This window comes from Ambystoma mexicanum, chromosome 5q (assembly GCF_040938575.1).
Source record: "Ambystoma mexicanum isolate Mex_15411 chromosome 5q, UKY_AmexF1_1, whole genome shotgun sequence".
NCBI classification, from domain to species: domain Eukaryota; kingdom Metazoa; phylum Chordata; class Amphibia; order Caudata; family Ambystomatidae; genus Ambystoma; species Ambystoma mexicanum.
In genome coordinates, this window is record NC_090933.1 from 1,318,733,700 (window position 1) to 1,318,755,441 (window position 21,742).

Sequence of the window (21,742 nt, forward strand, 5' to 3'; positions counted from 1 at the left end):
CCCCAATTTCCTGCAGTATCCGATTTTCAACAAAATCCGTTGGGTTGGATCCTTCCATCCCTTCTGGGATTCCCGGCAGACATACGTTGTTGTGCCGGGCGTGTCCTTATGCATCCTCCGCCCGGGCCTCTAGTGACGCATTTCTCCTGTCTAGCTCCGTCAGCCGCTTCTCCAGCTCTTTGGTGGTTTCTGTCATCACTTTTAGCTCTGTTTCAGCCGTTGTGACTCTCTCTGTGAGGTTGTGGACATCTTGCCTCATCAGTTGCACATCAGCTTTGACCTCCTCAAATTTCGTATCTATGAAGGATCTTTGGGCTGCAATCGCATCTAGCACTTGATCCTCTTTAGTGGCGGTCTCCTTGTCTGATTGCTCAATTTGTCCCTCTGAGGCATTTGTGGCTACCCTTTATGTATGGCAGCGTTGAAGGAGTCCATGATCGTTGGGTCCTTCTTGTTTTTAGTTGAGGGCATGTCTTCGGTAGCACCTGGCTATTCAGTGAGTGCAGTCTGTTTGGTGATCGCACTATTGGTTTTATGTTGTTGTCCCTCTCGTGGAGGGGTCCCTCAGATCAGTTCAGCGATTTGCCACCAGGCTTCCGATTTATGTTTCTTTGGGCCTATATTTCCTTTCGCCAACCGCTATTATGGGGGCTTGTCCCTCTTGAGTGGAGTCACAGCGTTTCACTGATGGCGTTATTTGTGCCCGCCTCCACTTTGTGTTTGGGTTGTGTTATGATTCCCACGGAGCAGTGGGTCGTGGTTTCCCTCTCTTAGGCCAGAGCAGCGACCCTTCTCTGCCCAACACTCCACTTGTTTGAACTGTGCCCTTGAGGTGGTGTCCCAGTGTCAGTGTATGACTATCGCTGTGTCTGTCCCTCGCCTCTGTGGTCTGCCTTTCTTGTCGTGCTACCCCAGCTCCCCACTTGATCTTGGGCCTGACCTGTTATTCGCAGGTTTCCCGCGGGTCGTGGCACGGTTGGCGTTTTCCTGTTGTTGTGACCTGGCTTCGCACCCCCAGGCCCAATTCAATGCGGTCTGTAGGGAGCCTTCACTGCAACCCCACTGACTTGTATTCCTTCGCCTCTAGATACCGCAGCCCTACCTTCTGCTAGTCTCAAGAGTCTTCTTCGGGACCCTGCCTTGACAGTTGAGCGTTTCCAGGCCTGTGTTTTCGCTTCCCTGCTCACGTTGGTCTCTGTGCTCCCTGGTATACCCTTTCATCGAGCCACGCCTCCAACGGGCGCCCGCTATCCGAGTTGATGTGCCGTTGTCTTCACCTTTTCGCTTGCGTGTACTGTCAGCTTGGTAGGGCTGCCCGCTGATTTGTGCAGCTGCTTTCACCTTCCAGTCTACTGGTTGCCCGGTGCGTGACTCCGGGTCAGTACGTCCGCCCTCTTGCGTCGCTGCCTGTGCTCCATCTCTTGTGTCTGATCCGTCTCAGTATTTGCGGCGTTCAGACAGGCTTCTCTGCTGCCTCGTTCCGTCCTCTGTGCGGAACCGTGCCACCAGCCACTGTCGGTCCGCTGTGTTGGAGCACCCAGCATTGTCTTGCATCTTCGCCTTCACCAGTCACTCTTCCTTCTCACTGCCGGGACGCATCTTGGTTGCGCAGGGGTCCCACTGTCTCACCCAGCAGCCGTCCTCAGATTGTCAGCTGTATTTCGCCCCAGGGTCAGGGAATCAGTCACGTTGTCCGCAGGTATGCGTATATCTGCTCAAGTCGTCTTTTAGATAATTAGTTTTATAGGATCTTAAAAGGATTTCTGCAGGAGCTCTGGTCGAACGCAGCCTCACACCATGAGCTCAGACCACGCCCCCCCCTTCTGTATAGTTGAGACATACAGAACAACTTTATCAAGTAATTGCTCCTCTGGGAACTCTATCAAGTAAAGGTCTGACAATTTTAGACATTTTAGCAGATGTACACAATGCAGGAAGCGTAGTGTATTTGCCCTGTTTAGAATCAGATCATCCTTAAATAGCATGATTTCTTTGGAGGAGCAAACAGTGGACAGTATGATCTTCAGTTCTTCACCTTAAGTCTTTGCCTTCTATCGTCTGTCCTGCCCACCTTTTGGGCCGGCCAAGTGTCTCGATTTCCATGAATACCTTTCTTAGGCTATTTCTTTTTTGATCTGTTTGAAATCGCTGGGACAATGTTTCAGTCAACCTAGGGTATTTTAACAGAATAAAGGGGGAAGGTGGTTCATCTGCATCTTCTTACGTGGCCGATGAGAGGTGCCTCCTTTTTTTTTACCTTGTGTTGCCAAAGAGAGATCAAGCTTAATGATTTTCCTATTAGGAGTGCCCCTCCTGGGAGCAACCCTGTGGAATGGTGATAGCTCTTCCTCATCCACTAGGGTCGCTTCCTCTCCTGCAACTTCGATTTGCTCAACCTTACGGGAAATGAGTGTCTTTTCACAGGTGTCTACTTCCAGTGTGCTATTCTCACTTTCCGTAATGGTATATGTCGAAAGATTAGTCATGTCGTCTTCAGCATTGGTATGCTCTATCGGCGTCTGATGTTGGGGTATAAGGACCTCCCGTGTGCCGCCTGTTCGGGAGGACCTTTATCTGGACCTTTAGCTTGCATCAACACACCACTTGTATTTGGAACAATGATGTTTCTAATTGCCCGTTTTTGGCTACCTGCACTTTTAATCTGTCCTCTTTTACAGGGCGGTTTTGCTGTTTTGTGTCGCTCAGAGTGCTTAGTCAAGGTTTTTTTTTTTAGAAGTGATATTTTAGTTTGGGTGAATGTCCCTTATTTGCCTGCGAGCCTAATTTAGAGAAGATGTCATATTTCTTCAAGGGTTTGCTTGAGCCCATAACCTTATTACCTTATTACTCACAGCCTTCACCAGTTCATAGTTATTAAAGACAGATAATGGAAGCACCAAGGGTATCCTTATGTGTGCAGTCCCCCTCCTGAGTCACTGGGCCTCATTAGGAGTGTTGCAGGAAGGGAACAACGACACCGGTAGTGCTACTGGCCCTGTTGTTACCTCACCGTAACATTCTGAGTTTGCTCACAGGGGCCGCTCTGCACACCTGGTCGGACCAGACGTGCAGAGCGGTACCCGCGAGTAGTACCGGATCGTAGCAACGGGCCCGTTGTTACCATCCTCCCCATTCCCATTGAGCCCTATGGTCTCGGTCCTAGTCCCGCGAATGGGAATTACCGGGCCCGAGGTCAGATGGCCCTGTAAATCCCCTTTCGCGGGACGTAATGAGGCCCACTGTCTAAGTACAGTGGCAGTTCAGCTTCTCCCCCTGTTTGTGTGTCCGTGGGAAATTGCCCATTCTCTTCTTGGGTGTTTTGGATCCTTGTTCCTTTAGTACTTGATTGCTCCGTAGTGGGATCAGAGAGGCAACCAGTTACCACCTCTGCCTCCTTGGCCGCATCATGCAACTTTTCGAAATTGGCCTGTCTCTTTAATTCATCTTGGATAATCAGGTCTATGAATCTCTGCGATGTTTTCTGTGTTTTTAACTAAATTGGATTGTTTTGCAGTTACAAAGCCTTCTAAAATCACCATCTTGGAATTGATCATCGCTAAAACGTTGATTGGTCCCTAATTTGATCATTTAGGGACACGTGCAATTTCATATATGGCAGAAGTGTTAGAGTAAGAGTCGCTATTAAGTTAGTATCTACCTGCACCTTAGTCGATGCCTGGTCCTCCATTTGTGCCACAGCCAACTCCATTAGAAGATCTTCATTGGTTAACGTTTTTTCTCGCTAATGGAGTAGAGACAGAATTGTTGGATTTCGCAGATTTCCGCTTCTTTGAGCAAATCGAGCTCGCTGGTTGCTCTTGTTGTGGGCTCTTTTCATCATATGATCCTCTATCTCCATTACTCATGGCCCACCCGACATGAGAAGTTCCATTTATCTCCTTACTGGGGTCGTTAGTAAAAGTATCCAAACCCCTTTCGGTAGGTCTTCCCGTTGACCTAGCAGTTGCCTCTCGTCTCTCAATCATGTCTTCTGAAGGACTCTATAGTATCATCAGGGTTCTGGTAAAATAACCTTTGTTTGGAGACCAAGGAGGCTGGAGCGAGGCTTGGGGATTCCAGATTGATTTCATGGGGGGTTGATTCAACCTTTTGGTAGACAGGTCATTGTGTGGTTTACCAAACCTATAGATCGTGTGAGGTTTAGTATGGGGAGCTACGTGCACCCTCCTAAGGATTGAAAGGTTTTCTGCTACCAAACCCCTTCCCTCCACGTCCTCTCCTGCTCCATTCCCTACACCTTCAATGGGTGAGGGGTGGGGCTTCAACTGGACTGGCCCCTGCATCCTTTTCAGGGTTACAGCGGCAGTTGGCTCCTCGAGTTCTGGTGCGAGTTGAGATTGTTTTCCAACTGCAGTATATTGTCGGCGGAGGTCGTAGAACGATTTCCACAACTATAGGTAAATTAGGAATCGCTGCCTCCATTATGTTCAACGACCTTCCAGCCGACGCTGCTCCCTCAATTGTGCAGTCCGAGCCTATAAGCTCCTGATTTGTATCAGCCTCCCCGTTCCCTGAATGATGTAATATGTATATCCGCTCGCTCTGCTGATAGGATTTCCCTAATGCTTACTTCAGTTTTTGCCATAATTGTAGCCGAGGCTTCTCTGCGCCCTTGGTTCAAGTAGCACTGATGAAGGTTCCAGATGGCGGCCGGAGGTAACAATTGAAACCCCTTCCTTCCTAACGGTATATTATACCAGGTTGTTTAGTTTGAATTTGAAGGTATTCCCAACATCATTGAGTGTGCCCTATTAGCGTCACTGCGTTAAAGTTGAATTTAGAAAGTGTGTCCAAGAGCGTCACTGTTAAAAGTTTGAATTCAGAAACTTTTAGAAACACATCATTGAGTGTGCCCTAATAGCGTCACTGTATTGAATCTTGCATCTAGACTGTGTTACTTACATTTTGAGCTTAGAAAGTGTGCCCGAGATCATTGTGTGCCCAAATTGTTTCACTGTGGTGAGCTTTACATCCAGATAGTGTGCCCAAATTGCTTCACTGTGTTTCAATTTGATATTAGAAAGTGCACCCAGCATTATTGAGTGTGCCCTAATAGTGTCACCGTATTGAATCTTGCATCTAGATTGTGTTAAAGTTTAAATTCAGAAAGTGCACCCAACAGTACTGAGTGTACCCTAGTAACACCACTGTGTTGTACCCTAGTAACGTCACTGTGTTGAAACGTGCATTTAGGAAGTGTGCCCAACGACATTAGGTGTACCCTGATTGCACTAAAGTTTACTGTATTGAAATGAGCAGCTATTTATAGGAGTGAACGATATTGAGTGCACCCCATTAACTTCACTCTACAGTGAATCCACTGTGTTGAACTCCACCTCTTGATATTACAAACAAGCCTTAACTCTGCCCTCGCCACACCATGAGTCCATTCCACCCAGCTAGGTCCAGGGTAGGAGCCTCACTCTGGTGCGCCTCCTTCCCCCCTTCCTTCCCCCTCCCATCTTACCCCCACACCACGCTCTCACCCCACCCCCTATCCAATCCCCAAGCCACAGGAGTCTGATGGCGCGCAAGCCATCCTAAGACCCCTGTTCCTCCCTTCCCGAAACCAACCCACCCCCCAGCATGCCAGCCCTCCCTGCCACACCAATAAACCGGCCATCCACCCTCCCAGGCCCACCCCGTCCCGCAACAACCACCTCCCCTGCCTCCCATTTCCTTGCGTCAACTCCCACTAACATCCACCACTGACCACATCCCTTCCCTTCCCCTCCCTAAAAACTGCACGTCTCGCCCTGGCAAGAACAGTGGCCGCATCTCCATTACCCTCCGACACCCTCTACCCTCTCAATCCCACCAACTGCAAAAGAAAACGGGAAAAAAGAAAACGGGCCTGGTCTCCATCAATCTCCCACTACTCCTCGCCCTTCCTGCCTAAACCCACCCCCTCAATCTCTCACCCTCCACCATCACCAATCCCCCCCTCAACCCGCTTCAACCCCTCTCCCTTGACTTCTCGCCAACCACACCTAGAACCCCTAACCCCATGCGCTTCACCCTTGAATCCCCAGCCCCAAATTCGTCTGCCCAACTGACCACCCACACACACCCGTCCAACCCCATCCTCCACACACCCACCCCCTCCTCCGCCCGCCTACTCTTCCCAACCACCCTCAACCGGTCTGCTTCTTTCACCTCCCAGATCCCACTCACTCCCCACCACCCCCTCCTACAGCTGACCCGTCACCCTCCACAGCCACTCACCCACTCCACCACCACCCCTACACCATCCACAACATCCCCCTGTTCCGAAGTAAGAGACATCCTTTTTAATGCCCGCTCTGTAGCAAGAAACAGACACAGCATCTTTGACCTCCTCGCCTCAGACAATCCAGACCTAGTATTTATCACGGAAACCTGGTTCGCCGACGACTTTGCCCCTATTGCCCATGAAGCCTTCCCCCTGGACTACTCCCTCATCCCACTCAACTGACCCTCTAGAGGAGGAGGAGTAGCAATCGTTTTCAAGTCACACTTCTCTGCCTCAATTACCGACAGTCAGACAATCAACACTTCCTGTGAATCGCTTCTCGTCAAACTATCCCTCCCCCGGACGTTCCCCTACAGTGTCCTTATCATCTACAGACCCCCTGGCTATGAAAGACATTTCTCAAGCAACCTCTGTGATTCGAAAGCCACCATCCAAATGAACCATCCCGCCCTCACTCTTCTAGGGGATTTCAATATCTGGCTTGACATTACCACCAACCCCATGACCCACTCACTGGTCGACTACCTAGATGTGCTTAACCTTCGTCTTCACATGAACGGCCCAACTCACTCTAAAGGACACACCCTTGATGCCATCTTTAGCTCCCACAACCAGATACATTTCAAAGCCCCCCTGTACCGATCATCTAGTCTGACCACTTCATTGTGCTTTTCACCATTCGATCACCCGCCACCATCCCCATACCTGAACAAGACCCCCCCCCCCCAATCAACACAAATGCTGGAAATAACTAAAGATCATCCCTGACCTAGCCAAAGCCCTGCTTCAAACTCCTCCCTCAACCATCCCACGTAATGAACCCTTAACCATCGACTCCTTTGACTCTTGGCTCAATATCTCACTAATCCTGCTCACCTGCACTTGCCAATCCTCTGCTCGCTGTGGCCCTTATCCCAGATGGTTTACACCAGAACTGAAGAATGCAAAAGAACTGTATAAATCCCTCGAACGCAAATGGCGGAATGATAAAAACAACCTGAGTAGATCCACCCTGGCGCAGCACCATCGCCACTACAAAGCCGAAATCCGTAAAGCAAAAAAAGTCCACTACAATTCTCGAATTCTCAACTGTAAAAACCTCAGCAAGGAACTCCACAAAATAATTTCTGAATTCACCAAACCAACCTGTACCTCCGCCCAATCCACCTCATCTCAGTCACTCTGCGACTCGCTCTCTCTCCACTTCTACACCACTGCTCTCGACAGAACAACTTCTCTTAACAACAAACTGGCCCTCCTGTCCCCGCCAAGTAATGCATCCGCCCTACCAGTCACCCCCCTGCCTGCCACGGCAACACCAACCCAACCCACCTTTGACTTGTTCACACCAATATCGAGAGACTAAGTTCTCAACCTTCTCTCTGCTCGGAAACCATGTGGCTCACCCCTTAACCTCTGCCCTGCCTCAATCCTCAAAGAAATATTGAGGCTCACAAAATTAAAAATGCTGTACCCCAGAAACTTTATTGGAACGGCGACAAAGAAGTATGCTATAACCTCCTAAAGCAGACTCTATGCCAGAACCCACTCCTGAAGGTAGTCTTCTTCTCAAAGAAATGTGTGTTATAGATGGACGCCTCCCTTACAGGGTTAGGAGCTGTCCTGTCCCAAATTTGCGATGGTCTTGAACATCCCATACTATATACCAGTGGTAAGTTGTTCCCATGTGAAAAAGATGACTCTGTGGTGGAACTAGAGGCCCTAACAATCAAGTGGGCCATTATCCATGTTAGGTACTACCTATTGGGACGAAAGTTCACACTTGTTATAGCCCACTAACCCCTAGTTTGGATTAGCCAATGCAAAGAGTCCAACCCTCGGGTCATGCAATGGTTTCTAGACCTACAACCCTATTGTTTCACAGTGGAACACTGGACGGGAAAAGACTAGGGAAATGTGTATTTTCTTTCCCATTTTCCCCTGTGAACAAATATGGCTACAGTTAGGCTCACAAAATGAAGTGGGAGCAAAATGGCACTCCAGCAATTTAAAAGGGAGGGAAAGACAAAGTTATCAGCAATTAGGTCAAACCAACAGGTAAGTATTCTGAGCAGTTGAACAAGAGAGACTACAGTGAGAAGTTCAGCTAGAAAAGGCTTAGGGCCAAAGTCAATAGGTCAAAAGTCTTTTGCTCAAGATCACACAGTTCAGGGTAGTTTACGGTAAAGTTTGTGGCACAGATTCCGGACGAGGTTGGTTGGTAGAAAAGATAGTTCAAAGAGAAGAGAAGGACAAGCCCTCGGATTGGAGAAAGATTTCAAACACTTTCACCGAGGCTGAGCGAAACGCACAAACGGATTTGCACAGTACCTTAAAACGGAGAGGGGACTGTAGCTGAGGCAGACATTCCTGGTAGTTCCTGCAGGCTCACGGTTCCTGAAGAACTGACGAACTGATCAGAAGTAGGAAGACTGGAGCGTCCTGCCCTACCCAGGGAAGAAACCAGCATCAGCGCCAAACAACGAATAAAAGGTGCGCTCCTTAAAACCCAAGCAGGGTCCGACCTTCCTGGCTATCTGGCCCACTGTAGCTCTGTACAGCGAATTCGACCACAGGAGGGGTCCTGGCTTGTAGTTGGGAGAACGGGTTGGTCCAACCAGCTCAAGGGAAGAAGTTTCCTGGAGGATCTTCTCTGTCATCGGATTTGGAGATTCGGACCTGCAGCAAGGCTTCAGCGGGCGGTTCAGTCGTGGTAGGGGTCCTCTTCTTCCAGTTCCTCGTTAGTTCTTTCGTTCCAGTGGCGACTCTGCTCTTCCAGTCCCAGAGCACTGCTTTTTATGCAGTTTTCACCCATTCATACAGCCTGGCTGTCAATCACACAGCAGGGTGGCTGGCTTGGCAAGGCCAGTCCCCTTAGCCAATCAGACAACAGTGCAACTTGGGTTACTGCAGCAAACCGTGGCAGGGGTCCGAAGATCCCTCTCTCACATCCTGCCTACCTAAACTATCAGGTGCCTTAAGGAGGGCTTCTGTGCAGAAGCCTGCGAAAAGACAGCGAACAAAGGAATCATCCCCGGTTTGGCGCGCAGAGAAAAACACGAGAAAGACTTTAACAAAAAGAAATGGCGAATAAACCCAGCCGGAACCAAAATAAAATGTATTTGGTCAAGCGGGTTTATGTTCAAGGCTAATATAGCCTAAAACATTACCTCGTTATATAAGATAATTGCGGTAGGAAAGTTAGGGTAGATACCACTGCCACCAGCCAAGTCTTAATGTTAAGGGAGCGAAACAAAGCTCCAAGAGGTACAGACAAAAAGGGAAAAGAGTTAACCCTTTCCAATACTCCATGTAGATGGGGGTGTACTGGGTCTGTGGTTTAAAGTGACTATGTAAAGTTAATGGCAACTTTACCTGTTTCTGGGGGACAGTAGTCCGCCCCATAAAAATTGAGTCAGTGGGAAGTCTCAAAGACAACAATGTGTCACTGCACTGAAGGTGCTGTGTAACACACACTAAAAGTGGTGCACATGAAGTAGGTGAGGCTCCAGTGCCCAAGATTACACAAACAGTAGAACTACACATAGCAAAACACTTGTAAGAGTGGGAAAAAGGCTCACACACTTACCAGGTGAAAAAATAAATCCTAGAAATCCAGCAAATCTGCTGGGGGACTCTTTAGGTAAGGGAAATCAACTATTTATGTGAATTCTCCCTAACACCCGGTACAGATCCCAATGCAACCTGGAATTTTTGGGCTTTTCCCGAGTCCTTGTTACATATTCCAGTGGAGCCAGGACCCAGGCCTGGGGGGACCAACCAGATCTTGCTGCTTGCCGAGGAGGCAATATTGTTAAGGGGGAGGTTGTGGGAAGGGGGGGCTTCATTGTTGCTTCGAACCTAAGTGGCTCATGGTAGCCCTCATGGGGGTTTCCTTAACCATGATGTGTGTGAGGAGGGCAGGTATGATATGGGTAGAAAATACTGCAGGTACACTGTACAGAATAAGGAATATACATGTACACGATAAGGAATGTCTTAGCATTGCTTCAAGTGAACTATTATTTAATTTTGAAATGTGTGAAAACCCTCCGCAACTTCCTCCTCCCCAGACGGAGGACTGGTCTGACTCAGACCCCCGGATGCATTGCATTGTTCAGAGCATACTGGCCTGCATTGCCTCTACAAAAGCCGAGGCGCTCTGTCATCTTCCCCACCCTCTGTGTGATGACAGTCAGGGTGGCAGATGTTACAGGTAACTGTTGTCTGTCCTGATCCTTTGCACTTGCTATCCTCCGTGAGGTGCCCTGAACACATACACGGATGGCCTGAAGGTGTTGGACCTGTGTGTCCGCATGGGTCTTCAAGCGCACCTGGTGCTGCTCATAGCGACGGCCTCCTCCATATGGCATCCTGAGATGCTTGGATTAAGGGCTATGCGGTGTGCTGGGGTGTATGCAGCTTGAGCCGTATGACCTGCCATTGCTGTCACTTGGCCACAGTGACATTGCAGCTGGGTGCCCCACTCAGGTGATGAGGGGGTATCGTGGGCCAGGTGGGTGGGTGCGTGCACAATGTCTTCTGTGTGACTGCCAGCCTCTGGCTCCCCTGTCATGACGGCAGTGGCTGGCTGTTGGTGTGGGATTGGGGGCGGGTGGTTGCAGGAGCCATAGCTTCAGCTGTGTCATGATCGCTGCTCTCTGGTGCTGTGTCTGCGCTGGCATGTGCGGCTCGGCTGGGGCCTGTTGTCACAATTCTGCCCATTCCCTTCCCACCGAATGGCGGCACAGGGGTGGTGGCTGTTGGCATGGCCATGGGGTGTAGATGAGCATGCATCTTCTTCCTCCCCCGTCGCCTGTGAACCTGTTGGGTGAACAATGACATGATTTTAGTCATTTTGCATACTTACACATGTGCTACATTGTTGGGGTTCGAGGGGGGCATCCTACATGTGGTCTGAATGGTATGGTTCATTGCAGGCCAATGCATATGGCCACAGCAATGTGGTGCTAGTGTCTGCTGAGGCTGTACACCTCATTGGCATGTGCTCTTTGCCTCTGCGCTGCCAAGGTGGTCTGTATGTACGGGTGTCCTAGGGGGTTCCACTTTGGCACTTGTCCTTTCTCAGAGCACATGGGTGCTGCATATAATTGCAAGTGCTCCCATGCACATTCATACTGCTGTTCATTGGTACCACCACCAAGGGAGGCACGTGGACCTGGCACAATTTGTGGTTGCTGTGCCACAACGGCATAGGGCAGCCTTGCAGACTCGTGCTGGTGTAGCTTGAGTGCCGTATTGGCCAGTGTGTTGTGAGGGGAAGGGTTGGGGGATGCATTCAAACTCATCAGATTTAACTTGGCTGCTGGCTCTAGGGGTTGACACTTCCTTGATCCACTCCATGTGGAGGATGGAGCTGGCCTTTTCCCACGAGGGTCATGTCAAGGGGGTCCACCGTGCTGCCTCCTGTGTCTAATGATTACTGCTTGTGTTTGGACAGGGGGCTCCAGATGCTGCCCTTTAGGTCATTCTACCGCTTCCTGCAGTTTCCGCGTCCTGTGGGATTGTGCCCTCAGCTGTGACGTTGCAGATGCCTAACCAGATGGCTGCATTCCATTGCACTGATGTGTTTAAGGTGCTGGGAGCCATATAGCTCCTCGGCATGGGCCATCACCTTGTCAGCAAGGGCCTGCAGCTCCACCTCACAAAGTGTTTGCTTTCTCAGCCTCTGACCAGGCACCTTCCCCTTGGACATGGTTTCACTCTCTCTCCTGCGGGTCTAGATGGCTACAGGTAGCGGTGGATTCGGAGCAGATCAAGTGTTTCAAAATGACCGTAGCTGTGCTTCCCGTTCCGGCAGTAACGGTAATTCCACCAAATAAGGGCATGGTACTGTGCTGTTCTATTATAATTTATGGTGATGTTCTGTGAGGGTATAGAGCAGTGCTGTGAGGCACTCTGTGAGGGTATAGAGCAGTGCTGTGAGGCACTCTGTGAGGGTATAGAGCAGTGCTGTGAGGCAGTATCTTGTATCGCTGTCAGTCGCTTACCTGTGCCCACACTGTAGTTATGTCCCCAAGACTCTCCATGATCCAAGTTCTCCCTAAACTGTAGCAGGTCATGCCAGTGCCCAGTAGAAGGCCGCCCACCAAGGAGGCCCTCTGCCCCAGGGCATTTGGGCCCTGGTTGCCCTCATGCCAACTTGTGGCACGTGGGTACCAGCACTCTCCAGCCTGTTGTTGCCATCTTCACATGAGTTTTTGAGTTCTCGCGAGAAACAAAGAATTGCTTATTCCTGACACCTCAGGGCCATCCTATTCTCACATCGTGCCCCGCCTCTCAGCACTGGTGACCATGACTAGGTAAAGGGTGAGAGGCGTCCAAACGTGGTAATGAGTTTCAAGGCGTCAGCGAGAAAACGCATGCCAAATTGTGAGTACCTCGCACATAATAGCAATACCTGATAAAGATTTGAGTGCCTTCTATTTGCATTGACCGCCTGATGTATTTAACTTTCCATTTGATACCAATACCTGGAAAAATAATTGTACTACGCAAAACTGTTGGCTTTTCTGTACTTCTCCCTATACGGTTGGTACAACAAGAATGTCACTCTGCCCTTTTATAGCATGCCCTCCGTCACGTCTCGTGCAACGATCATCTTTGAATATTCAATAGTTGTTCAACTGAACCAAACTTTAAAGGTTTAGCACCTCATTAGTAAACAATGGATACCACTTTAGTTACTGATCAGCTCTCTCCTCTTAAGAAGATCTCATTGGTGTCCTCAAATGTGTCTATTGATTTACACTGAAGTCCATTATGATGAACAGTTGGCATGATGATGCACAGATAGGTACCCATGGTATTTGAAGGATATTGTTGACATTTTGTATTTTTACATTGTTTTGTTTTAAATAAAATATGTATTTTTGTAATCGAGGTGTGCTGACATATTAGGCATTATTTGATTAGCCTAAAGTGTGTGTGTGTGTGTGTGTGTGTGTGTGTGTGTGTGTGTTTTTGGGATAGTTAGGGTTGATCTAGCTCATCCCAGAATGATGGATTAATGGAGGCTTTTGGGCCTGCTCTATTAAAGAAGGGTCATGGAATTATTTCATTGAAAATGCAGGTGTCTTGACTTTGCGTTTTACAAGTGGTTGGTGGACCTGTGGCGTCGAGGTACTTCATTATCTTTGTTCTGAGTTTACCTTTTCTAGTGCGTATCAATTAGCAGGGATGATTTAGACAAAACACTGAGGTAATGTGGGTTTTTAGGCTATAGGAAATATTTGTATTAGTTATCTTGCATACTTCTAACGTAAACACAACAGTAATAGATTGTAAGTAATAAACAGACAATTTGGGCTTAACAGAGCCAACAATTAGCCAATGGAGAAAGTATAGGGTCCATATAACTTTCATAAGAATACATACATTTGAGACCAACATTAATAAGATTTGCTTATTGGTTTTTAGTTGACGTTAGTGCTTGCCACTTCTTATATACTATGATAGGTTCTGCATATACACTGTCTCTTAGACTATATGCTTGCCAAAATGGCATCTCGTGTGAGCCTGCGCAGACTCCCACATCTTCCAACACTACCCTGCAGATGAATGTCAGAAAGGGAAGTGGACATGGATCATCTGGACTCGAGAGGAGTATGCCTCGTTCCTCACACATACCCCATGCAGAGGAGGAGGGCGGGTGGAAGGCAACAGCACAATACAACACCTTCAAGGCAGAGGAGAGAACCAAGAAGCAATCCATATCTAGGCTTCCCAGAGTCATCCCACCAACCAGTTGCTTGGGTCTCCTGCAGGTTCAGCCCTACCAATGTTCGATGGTCAGTTGGGCAGACCTCCTGGGAAAGGGAAGCATTGAGGATGATAGCCAGGTACTAGAGTACAGAGAGATGGGCATGGCTGAAGGCAGCAGCAAGGTGTGGTTTAATAGATCAAGCACTGGCAGGCAAAGTCATTCACAGGATCATGGCAGGCTGATGTGATATTAATGATGCAGGGAGGCAGAGGGCCAGGGCCATGCACAGCCTTTACTACTGCTAGAATTACATTGCCAACTTGTGGTAGTGTTCAGCTGTAGGTTCCTGCAAGGATCTGGGAAAACATGTGCATTACATTTTTGGTACATGAAGATGATAAAGATATGTCTCGTGAATGAATCGATGGACTTTGCTATGTCGGGAGGGGTACTGGTCAAGGGCAGGACTCTGGCTCATTCTGTGTCTTAGTAAAGAACCTCAATGATGGAATGTTTTATTAGTTTTGAGACAGCGAGTTCAGAAGCACGGATGTAGAGACTAGGATTGCGGGTGTTGAGGTACGGCGGGGCATTCTACTTTTTATTGCAATCGCTTATTGTAGCAAAATAAATGGATAAACTTTCGGGGAGCACGGAAATTGGGTTCAAAGGGGACTCTAGATTGATATGCGCCACACAAGGATATGGTTAGACCAAGATTGTTAAATATTGTGGACCGTGACATCCTAAAAAAGAGTAGTTGCTTCTGGAGGATGGTTAAACTCACACAGCCTAAGGTGGTGGCTGCACAGACGACGCACCTGAGAACAGATGAGGGGGAGGTTGTCTTCTAAGGATTATCCACTGGGAACAAGGAGCACGCCAAAACAAATGTGCTCATTGTGTCACCTAAAACTGGTGTTTGTCCCCCATACTGGACAGCTCAAAGGTTCTCGCATATATTGTTGTGATAGCTACCCACACAATAAATGTAGGACTGACAGACAGGTGGACACTTGCCCATTGTGGGGGGGGTGGAGGGGGAGTATGCATACTATTCACGTGTAAATACATCTTATTCCAGGGTCGCTGCCATATAGGTTGCAAGAGATGCTGGCAATGAAATTCTCACCCTATCATGGATCCGCAGGATTATGCTGAGCGGATTCCCCTGGAGTAGGGCGAGTAGAATCTCCACAGTAGATCAACGGCAATCATGTGTGTAATCACTAAATGGCATCAATTTGTGGATATTGGCAGTGATTGGGCAACATCTCCATTGGTTCCTAGGGATGTGATGGTAACAGCACACAGGTGCGCACTGAGATTCAACCTAAGGTGCATAGATCAGAAACCACAAAAAGGGGTCTTGTTATGGGAGCTTGGTAACAGACCTATTTACACCCACTCCCTAACAGTAAAACCGAGTGTGTACCACCTCATGAAAACGACACTGTGGTATTTTGAACAGGGAAAGAGAAGTGGATCCTTTTGGCCAATTCAATTTAGTACCTGGCATTGGGACATTTATGTGAACAATTAAGAAGGCAAATGGGATGATATTGTGGAGTCTTTCATACACTTTATTCTTTTGGTCTCTGACACAAACTCCAAACCATCCCTCATCTCCAGAAAAACAAGCTTATCTAGGTTTAAAGTCAATGGTTGAATGTAGTGGCAGCCCGGCCTGTGCTGTTCTCACCATGGGAAGAGATTGTTGCTTTCCCTTTAAATCACAATCCCAGTCTCCTCGATGGTGCTGTTGGTTACATTATTCATGTTTTGGCCAATGCACAAGTCATCAGTTATTACACAGTGGACTGGTGAAGCTGGCGTCCGATTGGTGGCAAACTCCTGCCTTTATCATTTGTGTGTAGAAATTGGGAGTTTCCGTGTGATAATGTAGTCATTTCTGAATAAATATATTGTTAGAACATATACATGTTCTTGATAATATGCATTTAAAATGTTTGTTCACCCAGGCTGGTTTTTCCCCCCTAGTGTTTTGGATGCAAAACATTTCTAAATAAAAACACATTATTCCTGCTGCATGTTACATGTTCCACTAAATGTTCCCATTGAAGCACAACTTCTCTGCCACCTGTTGGAGCGCCTTTCCCCAATAGATGGCACTTCAAAGTCAAATAAATTACTATGTGAGGAGTTACTACTGAGTAGTTTTATGTGTGCTGCCTGTGATTGTGAACATGTTGAAACTAATAATGTGTGTCTCCTTTTATCTTAATAGGTGAAATGCCCCAGAAATGCACCAGTGATTTTGATTCTCTGGACTATCGCAGGGAAAAGCTTCATTGTTAGAATATGCACTTTCCAAGCATGTTAGAAGAGTGAACGTTTGGGGTCCAGTTGCCTTTTCAGAGTATTCAGGAACTGGGATTGCAAAGTCTGTTGATACACGATGGCTTCAATCCATGCAACCACTTTGTGGTAGCATCCAGTAACCAAGTGTGTTCATTCTGTATATCCTGGGGGAATGAGGGATATCTAGCACGACCATGACAATGTGTTATGTGCATTAAGAAAAGCATTTCTCATTTGTGCTCTGAATTTGGGAAAAGGTTAATTGAAAAGGCTCCACCTAAGTCAAGGCACCTGAAAAAATAAACTGGCAAGACACTTTACATGTGCACAAAATGTGGGAACAATTGCCATTTCAAGAACATACATATTGCCCACATGAGGACATAGGCGAAAAACCTTATCAGTGCACTGACTATGAGAATAGTGTCCATTTGCATGATACACTTATCAGCCACCACCAAATGAATAAAGGTGACAAACCTTATGAGTGCACTGAGTGTGGGAAAGGGTTTGCTACAAAGCGAGTGCTTACTGTCCACCAGAGAACACATACAGGTGAGAAGCCTTATGAGTGCAGTGAATGTGGGAAAGGGTTTGCTTGGAAGGGAAAGCTTACTATCCACCAGAGAAAACATACAGGTGAGAAACCACATGAGTGCACTGAGTGTGGGAATGGGTTTGCTACAACGGGAGAGCTTACTAGCCACCTGAGGACACATACAGGTGAGAAACCGTATGTGTGCACTGAATGTGGGAAAGGGTTTGTTCAGAAGCAACAGCTTATTAGTCACCAGAGAACACATACAGGTGAGAAAGCTTATAGGTGCGCTGAATGTGGGAAAAGGTTTGCCTCAAAGGGAGAGCTTACTGTCCACCAGAGAACACATACAGGTGAGAAACCTTATGAGTGCACTGAATGTGGGAAAGGGTTTGCTTGGAAGGCAAAGCTTACTATCCACCAGAGAACACATACAGGTGATATACCTTATGAGTGCACTGAATGTGGGAAAGGGTTTGCTACAAAGAGAGAGCTTATTATCCACCAGAGAACACATACAGGTGAGAAACCTTATGAGTGCACTGAATGTGGGAAAGGGTTTGCTCAGAAAGGACGTCTTACTATCCACAAGAGAACACATACGGGTTAGAAACCTTATGAGTGCCCTGAATGTGGGAAAGGGTTTGCTCAGAAGGAACATCTTACTATCCACCAGAGAACACATACATCGGAGAAACCTTATGAGTGCACTGAATGTGGGAATGGGTTTGCTTCAAAGGGACGTCTTACTATCCACAAGAGAACACATACAGGTGAGAAACCTTACAAGTGCATTGAATGTGGAAAAGGGTTTGCTCAGAAGGGACGTCTTACTATCCACAAGAGAACACATACGGGTGTGAAACCTTATGAGTGCACTGAATGTGGGAATTGGTTTGCTCAGAAGGGAGATCTTACTAGCCACCAGAGAACACATACTGGTGAGAAACCTTATGAGTGTATTGAATGTGGGAAAGGGTTTGCTCGGAAGGGACATCTTATTAAACACCATAGAACACATACAGGTGAGAAACCTTATGAGTGCCCTGAATGTGGGAATCGGTTTGCAACAAAGGAAGTTCTTAATACCCACCAGAGTACACATACAGGTGCGAAACCTTATGAGTGCATTGAATGTGGGAAAGGGTTTGCTAGAAAGGAAGTTCTTACTATCCACCAGAGAACACATACAGGTGAGAAACCTTATGAGTGCATTGAATGTGGGAAAAAGTTTTCGTATAAGGTAAATCTTGTTGACCACCAGAAAACACATACGGGAGAGAAACCTTATTGGTGCACTGAATGTGGAAAATGCTTCAGTCGGAACAGTCACCTTATTAGGCACCAGACAAAACATGCATGCCTTGGTCCATTTCAGTTTAGTGAATGTGGCGAATACTTCAGTACACAGGATGTTCTTATCTGCCATGAGACAGGACATGGAGGTGGAGACATCTCTTCTGCAACTGAAGCTGCTTCTGATAGAAGGAGATGCTTCTACAATGCTACTGAGTTTGGTATAGCTGTCTAATACTGTGAAGAACCTGCCTCCACAGTGGTTCTCGGTTTCCTTTGGCACACAAATGATGACTGATTATGATTGTTGAATCACTGCTGTTTGAAATGCATCCCTTCTAGAATATTCAGAAGGGAGACTGTACCTTCTGTATTTAGGTAACCATCCTATGGAACACTTTGCCTAAGGACCTCATGCAAATTTATGGGCACCAACGTTTTGGAAAAGCTTAAAGAGTCAGTGGTTGAATCAATAACTATAGACTCTCATAGGATATATGAGGTGCCCCTTGGGACCCCGGCAGCTAGGAAGGGCTCTGATCTTAAGTGGAGGTCTCCCCCTATCTCTTGGCTCAGCTAAGGTCTAGCGCCCTCCACATGCAACAGGGAGGCTCCCATCTACTGAAATGGAACCCAGAGGGCATCTTGTCTTTTTCAGTACTGATAGTATGCTCTTGCTACATAGATTCTAAAAGTGGATTTGGAGGGACTCAGAGTGCATTTCCCTTCCCAACTGCATCGCACAGCTCTATCAACGTACATTTCTTACAACTTACTCCCAGGTTCTGTAACACAACCGCCGCAGTTCCTGTTGCATCTCATGCACATATATAGGGATAGAGAAGGTTTTCACAAAACAGAAAGGCTTCCGGGAGAGAGGCATTATATGCATTACATAACAGTGTTCTCAATAAGCATTGCACTGTACCAACGTCTTAGAGCCAAGAATGTAAAAAGGAAGTATTTATTTACACATATTCAAACCCCCTCATGCTCCCTATTTATGGAATGCCCACCTGTTGTTAGAACCCATTAACCTTTAGGTGAGTAAGTGCCATAGAGAAATATTAAGGCAACTCTTAATGCCAACCCTACAGATAAGCGGTGTATTAACCATTTACTCCCCAAGAATTGGCAAACACTCCCTTAAACAAAGTAGCCAAATTCCCTACTGTAACTTTGGAAACAATGGACAAATTGGTGCCAACCTTCCTGCTTTCTCCCACTCGGGTTCATGAATATGTTCATCCCAGTGATGCCAGCCAGGCAGTACCAGTGGATGGTGGTTTACAGGGATTTCTGCTTGATATGTAGAGAAGCTATAAAGTAATGTTTATTTTATTTTATATGAATTGCTAGTCATAAAGAAGTGTGAATTAAAAAGTTGCAATTTCTTTCTACTTAAAAAGAACAAATGACTTGCCTATCTGTAATGTTTTTTCTGATGAATATACCTGCCATAGATTCCTCATCTATGATATCCATAACCTCATGCAGGTGTTCTCCAGAAACTCATCTGCCGATAGGGGGTGCTGCACAAGCTCTATATCGGTCCAACCCTTTTCACACCTTGCACCAAAATGATGTCTGGGCCAGTATAAGTAGCGTTGCTGTGCCCCAGACCTCAGTTCCACCCTCCTTCCCTAGCACTCTTGATGCTGAGGGACTGTAGAACTGATGGTGTACTAGCTTCCCAGAAGAGGGGCAGGTAGGAAGTGCAATGAGGAATCCGTGGCAGGAACATCCATCAGAAGGAGCATTACTGAAAGCAAAGTCATTTTTTCTACTAATGGATTCCTTCCTGCCATGGATTCCTCATCTATGATGGACTCCCAAAGCAGTACGTAATCTGGAGGAGGGAGAAAAGCAAGCACACCACCTAAACCACAAAACCCGGAAGGACTGCCCTATCAAAACGGGCATCCTGACCCGCAAGGGAATCCAAGCAGTAATGCTTAGCGAGCGTGTGCAGAGATGCCCATGTTGCTGCCTGGCAAATGTCCAGGACAGGCGAACCCCCTCTCTGCAGGGCAGAGGTGGCAGCCCCTCCTGGTAGAATGTGCCCAGATACCCTTACCCCACATCCTTCACACCCAGATCATAGCATTCTGAGATGCAGAGAATGATCCACCTGGACAGGGTCTGTTTGGTCACAGCCCTGCCAGCACGAGCACCAGCGTACCCAACAGAAATCTGGTCATCCTTCCTAGCCTCTCGAGTTTGAGAGACATAGAAATTAAGGACCTGTATTGGGTCCAATCAATGAAATCTTTAATCTGCATTGGAAGGGTGAGGTGGAGGGAAGAACACAGGAAGATGGATCTGAGAGATGGAAATCCGAGATCCTTTTTGGCAGAAAAGAGGGTCTCGCTCCCAGTCACCTTCTCCTTGGGAAATAACAAATGCAGAAGTGAAACGACACATGGAGCTCACTCACTCCTCTCGCAGATGTGATGGCAACCTGAAAAATCACCCATAAGGGTGACCAATCTAACAAGAATTAAAGGTCCTAAATGGAGCTCACATAAGAAAAGTTGAAAATAAATGCAAATCCCACACTGCAACTACAGACTGGCAGGGAGGTAACTGGTTACACCAACCCCACAAAAACTGCATAACAATGTTGATTGTAAAAAACAAGCCCTTTTCTAGGGACCTCTTGAACTCAGAAATAGTGGGAAGGTAACCTTCCAAGTGTCAATCTGCAGGCTTGCTTGGGCCAAGGAAAGTATAAAATCCAACACATGAGGCAGAGGACAGGATAAAGGATCCAGGACCCTCTATGGCATCAAAGTGAAAATGTATGCTGCCTGCAGGAATAAATAGATTTTTAGCCAGTCCAGGGCGATCAGGATCAGTGTGGTTTTGAACAGACTGGATCTCCTGAGGGCCAGCAGGATGACTGGGATCGGTGGGCACTCCATAAAGGGGGTCAAAAGTCCACTCGATGGTCAATGCGCCCCCCGATAGCTCCCTACTGAGAAAATTCCCTGCAGTGGAACTGCCTTCTGGTTGAAACTGGACGCAAAGAGGTCCACTTCATGAGTCACCCCCGTAAAGAGAGATCTCCACCAGAACTTCTTGACAGAGCTCCCATTTGTGGTAGGCCGAGGTCTGGCTGCTCAATGCATCTGCTGTGATGTTCTCCCGTGTGGCCTCATGACCCGCTGTCGGGGACACCTAGTTCTCCAGAACTACATTCTCCTTGCTTCTCTGCCCTCTGGAGCATGCTCTGCCGCACCGACTACAGCCGACCAGAGGCCAAAGGAGAACTTCACCATGGCACAAGGTGCATTCTTGGCTTTCACCACTAGGCTGCCTGACACGAACACTTCCTTGCCCCATTAGTCCAGCCTTTTGCTTTACCTGTCCGGTGTAAGGGAGGGAAAAGGTAGAGGTTTTCAGGCTCACTGTAGTGGCCAGTACCACCATGCTTTCAGGTAAGATGTGGGCGGGTCAGAAAGTGCAGGACAGTGCTTCCATCCTAGATCTGTGTCCATTGGGGTCGACGGAGGCAGGTTTCTCCCACGCTTTCAACACTGGTTCCTCTACCACCACGTTGAAGGGCAGCAGTGCCTCTTTGGTGCATCGTCCAGAATTTCGCAGA

At 47.5% G+C, this 21,742-nt stretch overlaps 1 protein-coding gene and 1 pseudogene across 3 annotated transcripts in view; one reads left to right on the top strand and one right to left on the bottom strand.

The window, feature by feature from the left end:
• The window catches only part of LOC138498483 (zinc finger protein 615-like), a 222,110-nt gene that overhangs the window by 89,657 nt on the left and 110,711 nt on the right, over positions 1-21,742 (bottom strand). The window lies entirely within an intron of this gene.
• The window catches only part of LOC138498498 (zinc finger protein 850-like), a 661,846-nt pseudogene that overhangs the window by 41,214 nt on the left and 598,890 nt on the right, over positions 1-21,742 (top strand).